Source organism: Hevea brasiliensis, chromosome 1 (assembly GCF_030052815.1).
Source record: "Hevea brasiliensis isolate MT/VB/25A 57/8 chromosome 1, ASM3005281v1, whole genome shotgun sequence".
Lineage (NCBI taxonomy): Eukaryota > Viridiplantae > Streptophyta > Magnoliopsida > Malpighiales > Euphorbiaceae > Hevea > Hevea brasiliensis.
In genome coordinates this window covers 110,916,513-110,932,445 of record NC_079493.1, presented here as the reverse complement: position 1 = coordinate 110,932,445, position 15,933 = coordinate 110,916,513, and positions in this window count along the sequence as shown.

The following is a 15,933-nucleotide window of genomic DNA, read 5'->3' as shown; positions in this document are numbered from 1 at the left end:
TCTCTTCAGGTCGACATAAGACTTCTGTCTATCTGAGGCAATCTTCAGGTTAGCTTTAATTATCTTCATTTTTTCCTCAGTCTGTTTCACCAGGTCTGGTCCTACCAGCTTATCTTCACCCAATTCAATCCAACACACTGGGGTTCTACATTTCCTCCCATACAGTGCTTCATACGGGGCCATTTGGATGCTAGCTGGGTAGCTATTGTTGTATGCGAATTCTGCCAGTAGGAGGTATCTATCCCAACTCCCCTCAAACTCAATGACACAACTCCTTAGCATATCCTCCAGGATCTGACATATATTTCATGTTATTATTATCATTTCAGTTCAATATTTGCATTAGTTCAATTGGTTTCAGTTGTTTACCTGGATTACTCTTTCTGATTACCCATCTGTATGAGGATGGAAAGCCGTGCTAAAGCAGAGTTGTGTGCCCAAGGCTTCTTGCAACTTTTTCCAAAATCTCGATGTAAACCTTGGGTCTCGGTCAGATATGATGGAAAGTGGGATTCCATGCAGCCTAACTATCTCACTGATATACAATTCTGCTAGCTTCTCCAGTGAGTAGTCAGTCCTAATCGAGAAAATGTGCTAACCGTCAATCATCACTATCACCCACACTGCATCATGCTTCCTTTGGGTGAGAGGTAGACCACTAACAAAATCCATAGTGACCCGGTCCCATTTCCATTCAGGTATGTTTATAGGCTGTAACAAACCTGATGGAACTTGATGTTCTGCCTTAACTTGCTGACATGTCAAGCATTTAGTCACATAGTCAGCTATATCCCTCTCATACCAGGCCACCAATAATGAGGCTTCAAATCATTATACATTTTTGTGCTCCCTGGGTGCATAGCATAAACACTCGTGTGTGCTTCTTTCAGAATACTAGTCTTCAGTTCCCTATCATCTGGTACACGCACTCTTCCTCTGTAGTATAGACACCCATCTGCTTTCACCTCATATTCAATTTCCTTCCCCTCAGGAATTTTAGCCATAATTGCCATTAGTTTTTCATCTGCCTTCTGCCCATCTTGTATTTGTTGTAGTAGGGTTGGCCTCACTTGCAACTTAGCCAAAATAGCTCCATCTTGAGCTAAGGACAGACAGGCATTGAGTGATCTTAAAGCTGTGATGGACTTCCTGCTCAAAGCATCAGCAACTACATTTGCCTTCTCAGGATGATAATCTATCACACAATCATAGTCCTTTAGGAACTTAATCCATCGCCTCTGTCTAAGATTGAGCTCCTTCTAGGTTGGCAAATATTTTAGACTCTTGTGGTCTGTATAGATGTAGCATTTTTCACCATATAAATAATGCCTCCATATCTTCAGTGCGAAGATAATCGCCGTTAACTCCAGGTCATGAGTAAGGTAGTTCTGTTCATGTGGCCTTAACTGCCTGGAAGGATAGGCAATCACTTTCCCCTCTTGCATCAAGACACACCTTAGCCCATTATGTGAGGCATCACTGTAGACCACAAAGTCCTTTCTCGACACTGGCTGTGTTAACACTGGTGCCTCTGTCAACATAGCTTTTAACCTCTCAAAACTAGCCTGACATTTGTCATTCCAGTTAAATCTGACATTCTTGTGTAACAACTTGGTCATTGGAGCAGCTATTAAGGAAAATCCCTTCACAAATCTTGTGTAATACCCAGCTAGCCCCAAGAAACTTCTGACCTCAGTTGTATTTCTGGGAGGCTTCCATTCCATCACTATTTCTATCTTTTTGGGATCCACTCTAATCCCCTCTGCTGATACTATGTGTCCAAGGAAAGAGATTTCACTCATCCAGAAGTCACACTTGGACAACTTAGCATACAGCTTCTTTTCTCGCAGGGTTTGCAAAACAATCCTCAAATATTCATCAAGTTCTTCCCTGGTCTTGGAATACACCAGAATATCATCAATAAATACCACTACAAACCGATCTAAGTATGGATGAAAGATACGGTTCATAAGGTCCATAAATGCTACTGGTGCATTTGTTAACCCAAACGGCATCACTAGAAATTCATAGTGCCCATACCGGGTTCTGAATGCAGTTTTTGACACATCTGCATCCTTTACCCTCAACTGATGATACCCTGATCTGAGGTTAATTTTTGAAAATACACCGGCTCCCTTCAACTGATCAAACAGATCGCCAATTCTGGGTAATGGATATTTATTCTTCACAGTTACTTTATTCAACTGCCGGTAATCAATACACAATCTCAAAGTTCCATCCTTTTTCTTCACAAACAGCACCGGAGCTCCCCATGGTGACACACTGAGGCGTATGAACCCCTTATCAAGCAACTCTTGCAACTGAGTTTTCAACTCCCTCAATTCAGTGGTGCAATCCTATAAGGATCAATGGAAATGGGTGCTGTACCCGGCATTACCTCAATAGCAAACTCGACTTCCCTTTCTGGTGGTAAACCAGGCAACTCTTCAGGAAATACATCTGGGAAGTCTCTTATTGTGGGTATATCATTCAGGTTTGGCTTAGCTTGCCTAGTATCAACCACGTGTGCTAGGTAAGCTTCACAGCCTTTTCTCATCATTATTCTTGCAACTGTAGCTGAGATAACATTGGACAGGAAATCTGTCCTTTCACCCACAACAGTGATCTCATTACCCTCAGAAGTTTTCAGAGAAATTCTCTTCAATTTACAATCACCTATTGCCTGATGACGTGACAACCAGTCCATTCCCAAAATCACGTCAAACTCGTGGAAGGCCAATTCAATTAGGTCTGCCGAGAATTCATACCCCTGAATCCTCAACGGACAACCTTTATACACCTTATTCACTATCACACTGTGGCCTAGTGGATTTGTGACCAGAATGTCTTGATCACTCTCCTCTACTGGAACTCCCCTCTCTATGGGTAGTTTGATGCAAATGTAGGAATGAGTGGATCCTGGATCCACCAATGCATGCACAAAAGTGTTGTAGAGGGAAAACATACCCCTGATGACGTTCGGGGCATCTTGCTCCTCCTGAGCTTTGATGGCATAGGCCCTGGCAGGTATTCTAGTGTCTGGCCTCTCAGCTGACTCGGATGCAGGCCTCAGTGATGGACCAGCTGCCTTAGGTTTACCAGGCTTCCTACCCCTTTGTGGTGCAGGAGTAGGTCTGTCAGTTTGTGTTGGAGCAACAGTAGTAGTCCTCTTTGGACAATTCTTGATCTGGTGTTCTGTCGATCCACACCGTAAGCATGCACCGGTCACTCGCCAACAATCCCCCTTATGCCACTTCTGACAGTACTGACAAGCAGAAGATGTTGGGGCTGGTCCCCTAAACACCGTCCCTGGAGAGCTACCCATTGATGGTGTGGACTGCCCTCTCCTAGGTGTGAACTGCGGTCTGGGCCCCTGAGACTGGCCCTGACCATGTGGTGGTCCTGAACTCTGAGCAGGAGGACCCTTACTCTTCTTACTGGGAGCAAAAAATGCACTGGACTGACCCGGACCCCTCTTCTGCTGTATTTCCCTTCTGTTTTGTTCATTGATTCTGACCCTTTCCACTTTTGATGCTGCATCTACCAGTTTAAAAAAATCTGTGATCTCCAGTGCTGTGATCATGACTTTAATGTTGTCATTGATACCGGCTCAGTCTGACAAACTCACGCTCATACTCAGCCACTGACAACTGTCTCTGTCTCAAACTGATAAATTCCCTTCTTCACTCTTCTAAATACACTTTGCTAATATATTTCTTCCTAAACTCTATGAGGAAAAATTCCCAGGTGATCCGTTCAGGTTGCACCTCACTGGTTACTGTGTCCCACCACTGATATGCATCATCCTAAAGTAGGGACACAACAACCACCAAGTTATGCTCGGGGGTACAATTTAGCTGTTTCAGCACTCTGATGGTTCTATCCAACCAATTTTCTGCAGCCATGGGATCATCTTCCCTCTTCCCAAAGAAGTCCACAGCCCCATGCTTCCTCAATTTCTCCAGATGAAATTTCTGTGGTGCTGGTGGAGGTTGTGGCTGTGGTTGTGGTGGTGGAATTGCCCCCATCATTTGCCGGTAAAACTCGGTCATTTGTTGAAATAGTGCAAACTGAGGTTGGGCATGTGCCTCAGCTGTTGGTGAAGCAGATTCTCCCTTTGCCCTAGACTCAGCCCTTGATGGAGCATGACTCTCCACCTCTTCATCAACTGCTCTTTGCGAAGCAGGATCCATATCCTATTCAAAATAAGAAAACAAACAGATCTGCATTAGTGTCACCTCAACACTTACAAATGCAATGCAATGGTATGTACTCTATCTAGGCCCAGAAACGCCTAAACCGATGCTCTGATACCACTAAATGTGACACCCCTTACCCGTCTACAGTGTAGCCGAGCAAGTTATGCCACTCAGTGTGCCGGAGCACCAATTTATGTTTCTATTACAATATATCTCTTTATAATTCATTTATTTTCAATTTTGATAAATCTGAATTTAACCGCAAATTTTATAGAAAATCCAGTAGGGTGCCGGCTGTAAATTGGAAAAACAGTTCTTCTGAACCTGTTTAAAAACACTTCCAAAATAATTTCCAAATCCAAACTCCATTATATATATTCAAGTCAATCTCAAAATCTCAATCTCAATCACGACATTATTTTCAAAACTTTTCTGTTTACTTCATCACTTGAAGCATATTCACAAATAATTCTCAACATTTCATTTATCAACATATATAATGCAGAAAATCTCAATAATATGAAATTTTATATATTTACATTAATACATAATTACAGGAGTTTATAGTTACAATCCAAATTAATACAAAATGCCAAAATACAAAATACTCCCAAAATCCTATGTCCTACCTGTCACACCTTACCCCTCTATAAGGCATAACATGATCCCGTAGAATACTTAATGAACTACCGAACTTCACCTACCGATAACTCATTAAGCACCTTACAAGGGATTTTAAAACAAATTTCTTACTTTTGGTAAGTGGTGAGCATTTTCTAATAAGTACTTAAAACATTTAGTTAAAATTAAAACTAGTTAATATTTTTGGCCCATTTTATTTTTACGCAAATTTTATAAATATTTTGACAGAGTTCCCTCTGTATTTTGAGAAAACAGTTCTTCAAATACCTGTAAAAAGCACTTCTAAAAATTTTTCTCAACGACTGCTTCAATTTCATACTCAATCTCAATCAATTTCTCAACATATTTATCAACTTTCAAATTTCAAATTTCAAATCCACTATCCAATGATCATCAAAATACTAACAATCCATTTCATTCAATTTAAATAAAATAGTTCCATTCATATTTCATTAGAGACAAAACAATTTAGATACATCATTACAAAATTTACATTAAGAGAATTTCAAACTACTATATATATTACAACTTTATACAAATTTTATACAAACTGCTCAAGACCCATTTTTACATGTCCATACATTTATGTGCAATATATACATCAAAAGAATTATTTACAGTTAGGGTATAAATTATACCCGAAGACTTTAAGCTGATAGCTCCTCACACCTCAGCAGCTCAATTTGCTGCTCCTCTAGTCTCTGTATTTGCGACAACAATAGAAGCTATCGCTGAGTACTAGGACTCAGTGGTGCACAACATACTAAAACAATCTTTATGCAGAATATAAATCACATTTATTCAAAAACTTGACTAAACATGAGCATTAAACACAAAACATTAATTATGAAATTTTATTGCAAACCAAGTTCATTTTGAAGTATCAATACACATTTCATAAAACCCACAGTTAGATCATGCCATTCGAAATAAATAGAATCTCAATAGCCAGAGGCTAAAGAGAAATCACATCACAAGGCTAGCTAGCTCAAATATATGGATATCCATTCACATCCTCTTCTACTGGCACACCTCAACACTTCTCCAGAGAAGGAATCAAAATTCGAAACTAATTACCCCCACTAGTCGTGCTAGTGAGGTGTTCAAATATATGGTCATGACACTGTGGTTTCAAAACTTATCTTAACAATTTGCTAAACATTGTCATTTCAAATATACACAGTAACTTTCACAATTTAAATCAAAACATCATAAATAAGGTCACAATACTTTCAACAATTCAAAGCAAAAGTAAAATGCATATTTCATTCACTTAATCAATGAATTTTTAAAGCATAGTGATGTTGTGCACAAACCTCAAACGAGTCACCCCTTAGCCTCGACTCGGTTCCTCGGATTCCTTCCCGATATTCTTTTCAACTGAAACACACAATTTTACAATGTTTCAGTACTATAACTTAACATAAATCCAAAATAAATTTAGCCTCATTTTTACCTAGCCCTAACGTGCTAAACTCGACGTTCTTGAAATTTTGTGCTTCGGGTTACTATTCACTATACTATTCAAGTCAATTTGTTGACTTTCTAAGGCTTAATAGGTATGGGAATTCCAACTTCACCCACATACCACATTTTGGTCATTAAATTTGTTGGTTTTGGTCATTTTCTCAAAGCTTAAGTCCTTTTGGCAAAATGGTCAAATTTTCAATTTTGGTGCTCCTAGTTGTACTATTCCATTGGTAATTTTACTGTTGGAATTTGGCAAAACTTCCTTCATAGAAAATGTTCCTTATTGTCTTAAGTTTATTCTCATTTTTGGATCACCCCAATTGGAGTTTTGTAGCTCAAGTTATGGCCATTTGAACCATGGCTGCCGGATTGGAAACAACCCAGATTTTCTGGGCAAATTTGGTGCTGGCAGTTTTGGGTCACCAACTTGGGGTGGCCAAATGACTTGGTTGCTGGCAGACTTTGGGTTTGTGTTCTTCATGAAAGTTTTAGGTCTATATCTCATCTAACCAGTGATAAAATTTCAGGTATTTTGGACCTGCCTAGCTAGAGTTATGACCAAATGAACAAATACTGTTCATTTGGTCAGTTTTGTACAGGGCAGCCTGCACTTATCCAACTTTGGTCAATTTGTTCACTAGGTTTTGGTCACTTTTTGGGCATGGTTTCTAAATGAAAATTGTGTCATTTTATGTCTATTTTCATCCCTAATTAGTCCCATATCAATTGGACTTGTAAAATTTCATTTTTGGTCCTTCAAAGTTGACTTGGTCATGCTGCTAGCAGCATGACCACACTCCCTCTGAATTTGATTTCAATTCCAACCATTCCAACACAACTCATTTGGTCCCAAATGACCATTTTTAACTTCAAAATAGGTCAAACATATCATTTACCAATTTCTCATAATTTTGCCTCCCAAACCCTAGGTCCAAACCCTAACTCACAATTTTTGTTACATTTTATTAATTTAACACATATAAACTTACTTACTCAACTCATTCAAGCTCATGTTTACTTTTAATTCAATCAAATGCATGCAATTCTCACCTCTACATGGGCTGGACGAATTTCCCATATGGTCCCTCAACAATAATTCTCTTTTCATTTTAAATTAAAATTTTAAGCTAAAGTAACTCAAATCATATAAATTTCTTTTTTCTTTTTTTTTCTATTAATTCTTTAATTTAATTCTCGATCCCGAAGTTTTCTTTTCTCCGATTTTATTTGACAGTTAGGTCAGGAGTCAGCTCTCGGGGTCAATTAACCAAATTGCCCTTCACCGGTTCAACCCGGTTTACAATTAATTCCATATTTCTTCCGGCTCCCTGACCTAATTATTTGACTGGCTTAACAGTTCTTTTTCGTGATTTTCTCTTTTCCATTGTGTTCATAAGGGTCCTAAGGACCGTAGCGTCACATTTTACGGTTCAAAATTTGAGTTTAAAATGACTTCGCAGTCGTTCCCGAGAAGGTCACCCATCGCTGTGACTCTCAGCTCGTTTAACTTCTTATGTTATGTTTTCCTTGTTTATACTTAACTAATTGGACATTACTAATTATTTGTGTTTATGGCTTCTCTAGTTGTCTTAAGTGTGGTTCTAATCCCCTTAACTATCCGGACCGACACCGGTCACCGAAACAGTAACATATACCAGGCTATGCAAATAGGGGTGTTACACAATCATATGCACTGCAGGTGTGAGGTGACTCGGGACTCCGGATGCAAATCTAAAGGCTCACCCGGTCTGATGTTTGCTGGGCTCACCAGCTAGGTCTCCAGTACCTGCGCGTGGCAAAAGCGACGCGCTAAGCAATTCTGCTTAGTGGTGACAACATAAAATAAAATAAAATGAAATAAAATAAAATAAAACAAAGATGCAGAATGTGTATTTACAATTTTTGGTAGACTTAACTTCTGATATTATTTGTATTAGTATTCAATTAAAATTTTGGTAAGGTTCTTTAACATTGCCCGAGTAACCCATACTAATTAACTGGACTAGATAAACGGGTAAACTGGCACTGGGTACTAAGTACCTCGGACCATCACACCATCGGTCACATTGTGTCTCCTTGCAGGCAATGTAGCGACTAATAAGTCGTAATAATGATCAGAGTTAAAACCCAAGTATATCAACTCAAATAACATAGCCAAAGGCTATTATTTTACAGAATGGCATGGGAAAGCCATGAAACACAGAATGGCATAGAGCCATATGCAGTACTGCTAATAGAATCCTATTGGCATGCCAAGCTATCCAAACCAATCTTGTTAGGTATACTAGGGCATTTTATACTTTTGAGTTTTACAATTTTTGAATTTCAAGTTTTGGTGTTACTATTCACTTCATTAGTCAACCAAAATGTTGAATTTTGCATAGACAATAGGTACATTAGTTTTAATACTCCCAACATACCACATTTTGCATTCATATTTTGTTGGTATTGGTTACCAATACCATTTCTAAGCTTAATGTTAAGTAAGCAGAATTTTCAGTTTTCATGCCTCATCTTTACTGTTTCATTAGTCATTTTTGCAGCTCGAATTTGGTAAAATGATCAACACAAAAGTTGTTCCTTATTTTGTCTAGTTGAATTTCTTTTTTTGAATCACTCCATTTGGAGTTTTTTAGCTCAAGTTATGGTTCAAAAACCACAACTGGCCGGATTGGAATTTTTCTGAACTGACCATATCTACAGTACAGTGAACAGTGATTGTAACTCCCTTTTTGGATAGGTTCTGGTCATAATTTGGGGTAGGGTTCTTCATGAAAGTTGTTGGTCTATATCTTATCTTGTTGCTGGTAAAAGTTCAGGTCAATTGGACCTTTCTACATTGAGTTATGGCCAAATGAGTAATCACTGTTCATTTGGTCATTCTGCAGAATCAGACTGCAAGTCACCGACTGCAACTCACTTGTTGGATAGGTTCTGGTCATAATTTGGGATAGTTTCTTCATAAAAGTTGTTGGCCTATATCTCATCTTGTTGCTGGTAAAATTTCAGGTCAATTAGACCTTTCTACATAGAGTTATGGCCAAATGAATAATCACTGTTCATTTGGTCATTCTGCAGAAACAGCCTACAGATCACCCGGATTTGAGCAAGCTTTTGATCCACTTGGTTTGGTTTTATGGGCATGGTTTCTTCACCAAAGTTGTGCCATTATGTGTCTAGTTTCATGTCCAATTGGCCTTGCACCAATTAAACCCGTAAAATTCAAGATATGGCTGCTTAAACCTACTGGACTCATGTCCAATTCTGCAGGTCACCATGGGTAGCCACACCAACTGCAATTCCCACTAATCAAACCACCTCATTTCTTGTTTACACATAACCAAATGGTCACTAATTGACCATTAAAACTCAATTTTATCATTACATGCTCAAAGTCCCATTTTCCACCCCAAACCCTAACATCTCAAACATTACCCCAAATGCATTTTCACTTCATTTCATCACTCCATTTAGTAAATACATGTTGTGGGCAGCCATGATAGTCTTTTAATTTCATTAAACTCAACACAATCAAACCCTAACCATGGCTACCAAAAATCTAGGGTTTCCATCCAAATGGTATTCAACAATTTTTTTCTTTGCAATTTACACATATTCAAAGTTCTTAACATGAATTTAAAGAAAATTTCATGGTTAGGTCACTAACCTTAAAGGAGTGAGCTTTCCAATTTGCTAAAGTTCTTCCTTTCCTTTTCTTTTTGCTCCCAAAAGAATCTCTAAGATGCTAGAAAAATTTTTTGTGTTGGGAAATTTAGGTTTTAATGGATAGAAACCCAAGAAATCAAGCTTGGTAAAGCTTTGGTTATGGAGGGCAAAGGGGGTGGCATGAAGAAGAAGGAGAGAGGAGATTCACGAATTTTTGGGCTTCTTTTTCTTTTTTTTTTTTTCTGCCACTTAAGTCTTTTTAAATACCTTGGTGACATGTGTCAACACTTGATTGGGTTGGAGACTTTTAATGACATCCTTATGATGTTATAATTTCAATTTCTTTCATTTTTCCATCCTTTTCTTGTCCAATTAATTTCAATTAAATTTTTAACAACATTTAATCATATTTTATGTTATATTAATTATTTATTTAACTGGACAAGTTGGCCCAAAAATCATCTCTGAAGACGAAATGACCAAAATGCCCTCCGTTTGGCTTAACGGGCCAAAATTGTCTTTACCGATTAAAAAATTTTTCTAAGTATTTTCTTGGCATTCTAATGTCATAAGAACCTCAATGACCCTTCTCTGGGGTCCTAATAATTATTTTATAATTTTTCCTAATTTTTTTTAATTAATTTTTTTTAATTATTTTAGTTAATTTTTGGTTCCTCACTTTAGTTTAAATATTTTTCCGAACGTTCTAGCTGTCCGGACCGACACTAATAATCGGAACAGTAGACTGTACGGACTAGCTAAAATGAGGATGTTACATCTCAAGCCTTTCCAATCAATTAGAAATTCAAGTTTTGCCTTTAGAGATGTTATAGATGCATACAGGACACTAGAAATGATTTCTAGTATTTTTAATTCAAGTGAATGTTGGCAATTCTCTTTGAATTGATGAGAGATGAAGAAGATGAGAGGAAGAGCAAGGAAAGGGTGGCGGCACCTTTGGAAGAAATAGCATATTGTATTTTGTTATTTCATCCTTTCCCTTATATAGCTAGGTCATCACTTAAATCCCTTGTCACATGTCACCTTCTGATTGGCTCTTAGTTTAATTGACCCAATCACATTGTGCCAAGTGTCAAACTTAGATTTAATCTTGACTTTGATCATCTTACATGATTAAAAGACAAATGGCAAGCTTATGTGTAATGCCATGTGTTACTATCTCATGGTGCTATAGTCACCCTGTGAAATAACCAAAATACCCTTGTGTCTTAATTTTGAGTTCTCAACCCAAAATAATTATTTCTCTTCTTCTAATCAATTTATATCAAATATAAATTAATTAATTAATCTCTATTAATTAATTTCTCATAATTAAATTCATATTTAAACACTTTAAATATAAATTTAACTTATACTATACATCCAATAATCTAGATTTGGTTTCAAGCCATGCTAGGGACTTTGTAATCTAATTGCAAACCAAACCTATTTAATTAATCAATTAAACTTTTTAACTAATTAATTAAATCACATTTAATTTGGTGATTACTCGTGTATGCGTGTGACTCACTAGGCTCATCACTAATTGGCAATGAGATATGATATCAACTCTTAATATCATCAAAACTCTTTCTTACCATAAATGATTTCTCTAAATCATTTTAGGCAGCTCATAGACTATGATTAACACCTAGCATAGCATGCCATAGCCACCCAATTAGTAATAAGGTTTACCTTAAATGAGCCTATAATCATATGTTACCATGCGCTAGAATCTCTCTGTTACAAAATCCCAATTCGAGCTGGAGTCATGGTTTATGTCAAACTCCATTTGCTATTAATATTATGTTCTCTTTTAATTTCAGTTCTTGATTAAAAAGATTTTCTCATCAGAAACTCTTTTCTTATTAAATCTATCTATCCTGGCTAGAAACTTAAAACATCAAGAACAATTAAATGAACATAGGATTTTATCCCTATTTAATTAAGGTAACAGATTCCTTCTTGATCAAAACCTACCTCCATATATAACTAGTAAGAGCCAACACATGCCCATATACCCATACACAGTACAAGTATGAAAGCAATATCAAACTCAAACCACCTATATACAAGATAACTGTGTTATCTCAGGTCTAAAGATTATATGCACTGATATGATTTATGAAAATACATTGACAAGAGTAAACTCCATGTGCTTATCATAAATGTCACTGGTTCAGCCTACTTATCATGCATAAGTGCCTATCATGTTTGTTATATGGCATGAGACTCACCATTCCATCTTATTTACATCTCATGTAAATAACTTGGGAACAAACATGATTACAATCTTTCTGGATAAGTCATGTCCTTATTATGAAGTGTCCTCGATTGTGAACCAATTTATGATACTTTGTGCTAGAAATACTGTCACTCATATTCTTAACAACCTAATAATACAATTTCTAACAAAATATCAATGGACCTTTTCTATTACACATAAATATATTATGTAAATGGAAAAGTGAAAATGCCTTTTATTAATTAAAACATGCACAAGATACATACTAAATAATATGCTCTAGGGCATACTACTAACAATCAATTGTTCAGAAGCACTATTGTACTCAAAACAGATTTCCTCTCTCTGAGGATGAGAACTAATGTCCTGTGCACACATTCAGATGTTTTATCATGTCATTCTGTTACTATTCACATCACTAATCAATCATAAATGTTGACTTTTTATACACACTAGGTGAATTCGTTTTAATGTCACTAATATGTTTTATTTTTCATTCCTCACATGTTGGCATGTGTTGCCAATTTCATTTCTAGGCTTTATTGTATAGTATTGTCAATTTTTCAGTTTTAGTATGCTAGATTGATCTAGCTAAATGTCCTTTTTCCCTTGGTTTTTAGATTCTGATCAAAGAAGTAAAATTATAGGCCTATGTCTTATTGAATTTTTGTCACTGATTTCATGTCATTCTGAGTTGTATCGACCAAGATATGGTCAATTTTCTAAAACTGGACAGATTGCATTTTCAATGCAATTTTAGGTCATTTTTAGGTCAAATTCAATTCTGGCAGATTTAGTACCCTAAATTGGGCAAGCAATTTGACATGGTTCTGGTCATTTCTGAGCTTTGGTGTCTCCATAAGAGTTATAGCTCTATGTCTAATCTTTCCATTGATATAAATTTCAGGTCATTTGGACCTGTTTTGAGTGAGTTATGGTCAAATGAGTGACTATTGTTCATATGGTTAAATTCTGGGTTGCAATGGTTCTGGACAGTTTTGATACCTCAATTTGAGCAAGCAATTTGATTTAGTAAATGGCATTTCTGGGTTCTGTGATCTTCACCAAAGTTGTAGCCCTATGTCTAAGCTTTCCATCAGTATAAATGTTAGGTCATTTGGACCTATCTACAGTGAGTTATGGTCATTTGATTGACTACTGTTCATATAGTTAAAAATTCTGGGTTTCAATTTGCCAATCTGGATTAGGTCACTAAATTGGTTATTTTCTGGATAGAATTTTTGCAAGCTTTCTACATGAAAGTTAGTCCATTTTATGTCTAGTTTTGCCTCCAATTTGCCTCATATCAATTGGGATCACACAAATTAGGTTATGACTCAAATTATACACTGCTTTCATCAATCACACAACCTGCACACAAATTGCACTTCCAATGTTTAATCCTCCTTCTCCCAAACTATAATACAGCATTCATAGCACTTCTAATCTCATTCATCAAGTTTCAAATTAGTCAATTCCCAGCAGTATACATAAATCCTCAATATACAATACACAATCTTAATTCAAGGAGGCAAAATTAACATCTTAAACATGGGATTTAATTAGCTAATACCTATACTTCAATTAGCCATATACAATACACTTTCATTACTTCGTCAATACCATAATTCACCAAGTAATTTCATAAAATTAGCAACCTTTTAAATTCATCAAGGTTGCCAAAATTTACCACTTGTCCTAGGTCTTTCACAATTACTCAAACCCTACCTCAAAACATCAACATTAAACATACACATGAAATAATCTTTCTAACTCATGAAATACCTTAATTAACATCACAAAACACCTCTTTTACACATGAATAAATCAAACTCCAAATTCTTTCATGGCTGCCAAAAATTGTACACATCAATAACTCATCAAAACCTTCAAATTTCTTCACCATTCAGCTCATCTCAACCTTAAAACAAAGTTTAATAAAGCAAGGGATGAAAAACTAGCACTAACCTCAACTTGAGCTTCACAAATCCATGGAATTTCCTCTCCTTTTTGCTGTCTATATGTTGCCCATGGTGTGTAGACCAACTTTAGTGAAGAGACTTAGAAGAAAAGTGGCTTAAACCATGAGAGAGAGAGCTTGAGGTGAGGACATTAATGGTGGTTTTGGGAGGAAGGTGAATTCGGCTAAGAATGGAAATTGAAGAAGAAGAAGAAGAAGAAGATGAGGCGGGTTATTATCTTCTAATATTTATATAGGTATCCACTTAATGAATATACAAGTCCACTAAGGTGGATTAAGTGTTTAATAATCTCAATTTCCCCTTAATTGCAATTATGCCCCAAATTCCTCACTATTTACATTTTATGTCATATTTTCTATTTTCATGACATTTTCAAAATTTAATACTACTAATTTTTCATGAAAATTTAGGTTAAAAGTCAACTTTTGGTATCAATTGACCAAAATGCCCCTCTTCGGGTTGCATTTCAAATTTTTGGTAACACCGGTTTAGTTCCTGATCCGCTGATTTCTTTAATTTTTGTTTTTAGTTTATACTAACTTACTAATTTTTCTTTGACATTTCCAATATTAATTACACCTCAATAGACCTTTAATTATGTCCCTAAAATATTTTTCAGGATTTCTCGCGGTCCAGGACTAGTCAACAATCCCCGCCGTAACTTTCCGATGTGGTCACCCATCATTAGGGTTTCGGCTCACTTAACTTAATCACATTTCATCTCTTTTATTTTTTCTTAATTTTTCTCATCACATATTTCATTATTTTATGCTTCCTCACTGTCAATTAAGTGTAGTTCCAGACATTTTGACTTTCCAGGGCAGACATTAGCCGCTGAAATAGTGGGACATATGGATTATGTAAAGTGAGGATGTTACAACTCTTCCCCTCTAAAAAGCAATTTCTTCCTCGAAATTCATCAGATTCAAATAACTAAGACTATCGTCATCTCATAATTTTGTTAAATCTTCCATCATTATTTCCCATATCACTACCAGCCGGATTATAGCTCTCTACTTCTTTCTCTAATGCCCTCTGCGACTCTAAGTCCATATCTTAACCTTGAATAATCAAAAGTAAACAAATCTGCATTAGTGTCACCTCGACTCTTATGAATGCAATGCATATATGCACACTATCTTTTTACTTATTTATGCCTAGGAACGCCTAAACTATGCTCTGATACCACTAATTGTAACACCCCTCACTCATCTACAGTGTAGCTGAGCAAGGCGTGTCACACAGAGTGTCGGAATACCTTATCTTATCTTATTTCACTTCAGTTCTTGATATAAATGGTTTAAGCACTAACGTTGTTTATTAAAATCTGACTAGTGTCGTAAATATCACATATTCTCCATATTCGCAATTTCAATCTCATTCATATTCAGAATCAACTCATATATCAAAATGTTCAATTCCATTAAGTAACATAATTTGTCAACTAATTACATAAGTTCACAGTCTACATATTATGCAAATTGATTACATCATATACGTATTCAATACAATTTCTTAATTTGAATTACAACATAAGAAATAATTAAAATATACAAAATACATAGTATGCTTAATGTGAGCCCTATCTACATGCATTGCTGAGGAGGTGACAACCTTGTACTCTTCTGACACTTCTGCAGATCTGGACTCCAAAAATCTCAATCGAAGTACCTGCGCGAGGAAACAATTCCATCGCGCTAAGCATTTCTACTTAGTGGTGCAATAGTAT